The following is a 5,201-nucleotide window of genomic DNA, read 5'->3' on the forward strand; positions in this document are numbered from 1 at the left end:
TGGCGACCCCTCCCCGGGGGTCACAAGTCCTGCCACAAACCTGTTCCAGCATGGGCTTCTCTCTCCATGGGGCTGCAGGTCCGGCCAGGAGCCTACTCCAATGCAGCTGCGGGTCCTCCTAAGGCTGCAGGTGGAGATCTCTCTACCACAGACCCCCATGGGCTGCAGGGCACAGCCTGCCTCACCATGGTCTGCACCATGGGCTGCAGGGGAATCTCTGCTCCGGTGCCTGGAGCACCTCCTGCCCTCTTCCTTCACTGACCTTGGTGTCTGCGGAGCTGTTTCTCGCACATATTCTCATTCCTCTCTCCAGCTGCAGTTGCTGTTGTGCAGTAACATTTTCCCTTCTTAAATATATTATCCCAGAGGTGCTGCCACCATCACTGATGGGCACGGCCGTGGCCATGGCTGGGTCCATCTCGAAGCAGGCTGGCATTGGATCTATTGGACATAGGGGAAGCTTCTGGCAGCTTCTCACAGAAGCCACCCCTGAAATGTCCAAGATACCACCAAAATTTCCGACTAAGCTTTTTCTAACTGAAAGGCGTTGAAAAATTGGCTGTTCACTATTATAGTACCTTCTTCAAGGCAAGAAGCATGCTACCTATGCTCATCCACTTGAGCGAGATTTTTCCAAATAGAAAACCTCTCCTCAGCTACACGTAATGAAAACCAGTCTTATATTTCTAAGACAAGCCAAGCTTTTAACTAAACTAGCTGCAGCTTTTTCTTCCTATTCCATACCTAAAGATCAAGCAGCTGTAGTCCCAACATCTAAAAATACAGAAAATCCTAAAATTTTGGCCAAAACATCAGTAGAAGTCTAGTTCATCCTTCTGCAAATAGTCTCAGACAGACTGGAACTCCAGTTCACTCTCCGGTACAGTCATCCCAGGATCCTCAGCTTCCCTGGAGGAAGTTTATCTTGAACTTCACACAAGTAAAATCCTTTAGAAAGTTATCAGTAAACTCTGTCTGCCCATGATGATTAGCCTTTAAACTCAAGAGTATGGGGAAAGCACGTCAAGGCTAATCCTTCTCACAGCAACAGCTATTTTAATTTCTACTTTTGCAGCTTCCAGTTTTTTCTCTTAAAACCGGAGCAAAGCTATTTCCAGTATTTCACTTTCATGCACACCCATATCAGGGACTATTTGCAACTCTATGCAGCAGTCCCCAACTTACGCTCTTTAGCATCTACTTAAAATCTACTGAAGAACCAGTAGATTACTCGCTCTGCCAGAACTCCAATTACAGCAACAGCAGATCATTTTGCAGTGCAATCGGTGCCACTGCACAGCTGTCACAATACCATCCATCAGACAGTCACTAGATGGCTCAGTGAACAACTGACCACACCAAAGACACGGGCTATTAACATAAAAGTAACTACAGGAAACTATGCAAGATTATACTGTCTGATTAACAAAAACATCCAGTCACACTATGCAAAATGACAGTATAATTAGCAATTAGTCTCCTAATCACTGTTGATATTTGCAAACCAACAGTATTAATTCCACTCAGCTCAAATCATTATTCCTATTCACCACACAGGAGGGATTTCTGTACCTCTGCAATTAATAAATTACTGTTCCCCGAGCCACGGCCCTTCAAAACAAGCTAGAATATCCACAAAGGAGCCAGAAGAAAATGCACCTGTCATAATGGGAAAGACTGATACTCATTCCAATGTCTACTTTAATTAATTAGAATATTTTACAGTAAATTACACTAAAAGAAATTTACATTACAGTAAAAGAGATTAGAAGGATATGTTGTGAAAATATGTTCTAAAGCTGTTCATACAATCAAGCTTTATGACAGAGATATTTTTCCCAACACAACATGAGATGATGTGAATATTCTGTAAACAATTAAAGACAAAACCAAATATAACCCAGGATAATTATTTCTAGTGAAATCAAGTACATGTCATCTACTTCCTGTATAGTTACATTAACTGATCTTCTGAAATTAAATACACATGTGGAAGCATGTGGAGCTTTTTTAGCACAGAAAACCTAGAACTGTCTTACTTCATAAGGCTTTTCTTCTCCATTTCTCCTTCCTCACCCCCCTAGACATGCTGTTACTGTCAGAATTGTAACTAAAACACACATAGTGAAAACAGTCCAAATTACATGTTTCCTGAAGCAAATGTGTATTCTGTCAAGAAAATTCCTGGAATAATACACTATTGGTTAGCTGATTATAAGGTGATGAGCTTTATAATCATCAATAAAGTTTTTGTCCTTGAGTTTTTCAGCCTGTAGTTCTGACACACACTGAATAACAAGGGATCAGAAATAGGAGATCCAAATCCCTTGCACAGTTGCAATATTGAATTAATTTTTCAGAAACAGGAGTCAGAAACTATACAATACATGGGTGATTTTAAACCAGGAGCTCAAACAAATCTGTACTGTACTGTCATAAAACACTTTAAATAAGATTATCAGCTGCTTGCAGAATGTATCCTGTATATATAGCTATCTGTCAAGGAGAAGTAATTAGAGTGAGTATTGCATCCTCAATTAATTGAAATCCATTCTGTGATCAAGTGAAATGTGTGCACAAATGCCATCTGCTATCACATACCATGTGTTCAGTTAGTTTATAGGAGATTATACACTAGGATGAAGTTCATTCCTTCCTTTCTACAGACTTCCAGGTTCAAGTTTTCTTGATGGTCCTTGGAAAAATGAGGAGAAAACCAACAGAGCTGAGTGAAGAATAATGAAGGACAAAAGAGAAGAAATAGAGACTTTTAATAAAGCAAATTCAGAAGAAGTTAATATAAAGGGAAAAGAAGAAATACTTCAATCAGATCACAACCTTATTCAGTCACACAGTTTTGTTTGGTCAGGATTTTTTTGCTGATATTTTGCTGTTGTCTGGTTTGTGGTAGGGTTTGTTGGTTGGGTTGTTCTGTGGGTTTTGTTTGGGGTTTTTTGGTGGTCTTTTTTTTTGTGGGTTTTTGTTTGTTCAAGAACCTAACACTGGGGTCTTCATTTTTTGGGGCTCAATTAACAAGCAGCAGTTAATGACAGCTATTCAATAGCATGATGGTCTCCTTCCAGTTTGATAAATCTGCACTACTAAAACCCTGGAACATTGATCCATACTCTGTCATGACCAAGAGGAGACCAAATATACAGAATGTATAAATTATATCCTATCTTTCAATATTATTTCTCAACAACCCTGGTTAGGTGGGATATTTCAGTCTAGTACAAAGAAAATGATGTTACTTTTCTAGAATTGTACCTATCTCCAGTTCCATGAATTTGACTCAAAATAGTTCAAAGGTAATTAAGCAAAGAGCTTCACACACATATCTTTACCTAAAAAAAAAACCACAAAGGAACTCATAAGAATCAACAGAAGGAATGAAACACCCCTGACCTAACTGGATCTTATTATAATTATTACTCCGCACTGAAAAACAAAAGTTCCTCTAAATAAAGAACACTATGAAGGGACTATACTATAAACGAAGAGTGAAGTCTTACATCTGCTATCAAGCATTATAAAGCAGAACTGGGGAAAAAAAAATAGAAAGAACTGTGAGGAACACCCCTCCATCCCCCATTTTTAGATGTTTTACTGAATACACCAAAACAACTTCACAATACTGGAAAATATGTAAAATAATTGTATCAATTTGTTATCTTGGGGCATCGAATGGTACATGCTTGTATGTCATAATTTGATCTGCAATGCCACCCAGTGGCAGTAATTTAGTATTTCATATAAACTTACATATACTAGTGTTCAAAGGGCTTATTTTATTTTCTAGTATCAGCATCCAAAGATCTTTTTAACCCTGCATTAATTCTTTTTCTTTTAATATTAACAAATACATTGTCAATGTCAGCATCATCTCATTGCTGCTGTTGAGTAAAAGTACAAGACTTCTTTCTTCTACTGCAGTATGTTAATAGACTAAACACAAAAAGTTCCTGTTTTAATAAACACCTAGCTTACTGAAATCAAGCACAGGCTGACAGATACCCTGTAATGAAGTATTTTTGCCTAATCAAATTACTTACACAAGCGTGAAAAGTAAATATGATCTATCACGCAATAAATGGAACAAATAAATTGAATAAGATCCAAAAACTTGCAAGACGTTTGTAAAAGTATCAGTATAGCAATGCCTTGATTTTTAAGCTGACTTGTGCCAGCTGCAAGAACCACTTACTTTAACAACAGTTCCAAGGCAGAACTTGCCTCTACATTGTCTTTTTCTTTCTCAAGGAATTAAAGTACAACGCAAGAAAAAAGAGATACACATGTGCCTGAGGCCTAGATTTGTGAACTACAGCTATGGCTTACAGTTTCTTAGTATTTCTCATACATAAATGACTTTTTTTTCTATAATTATTTTTTTCAAATGGAAATGGAAAACACAAATGGAAACTACTGTAAATGTCTGAAACATATCAGCACCTTTGTCTCCATAAAAACACAAAAATTATGTTCATGTAGTATTAGTAAGACAACTAATTTTCACCCAAGCAGAGTGAATGGGCAACTACATTTCACAGAATTACAGACCTTCTGGTCCAGACAGGCTGCAAGAAGAGCAGTCATTCCTTAACACCACTTTTTTCCTTTAGAAAGTGATAAAATCCCATAAATGCACGTGATTAAAGGAATGTATTCTCTGCATCTTCTCCTGGCTTGCAACAAGAGCTCCACATTTGAGTGAATGTTTACTATGCCTTTCAGCTGTTATGGTATTATCATAGAATAGCCTGAGTTAGAAGTGACTTTCAAAGGAGGTGCTCCATCCCTCTGATCATTTTTGTGGCCCTTCTCTGGACCCTCTCCAACAGGTCCATGTCTTTCCTGTGCTGAGGACTCCAGAGCCGGACACAGTATTGCAGGTGAGGCAATAGTGTATGTGTTTTGATATGAATAACGGTTCTGCCAAACAGACAAAATAGGGAGGAAAGGCATGAGGGAAGCCCAGAACTGAGTCAATCCTAAGCCTCTAGAAAAAAAAGAAATTGAGTAACATCTGACCAGTGGAAGTCAAGAGCAAGGTTTTCATTCCTTTAAAAACTACATGCATCTTAGACATGGTCCTTGTTGCAGACAAGAATCTGCCCCATAGACACTGCTCTGGGCTCTGCTGAGTCCTCATCAGGGCAGAAGAGGTGACTGTAAACAAGAGGTTCTTTCTTCCCTCC

The sequence above is a fragment of the Nestor notabilis genome, unplaced genomic scaffold, assembly GCF_000696875.1.
Source record: "Nestor notabilis isolate BGI_N333 unplaced genomic scaffold, ASM69687v1 scaffold2030, whole genome shotgun sequence".
In the NCBI taxonomy this organism is placed as follows: domain Eukaryota; kingdom Metazoa; phylum Chordata; class Aves; order Psittaciformes; family Psittacidae; genus Nestor; species Nestor notabilis.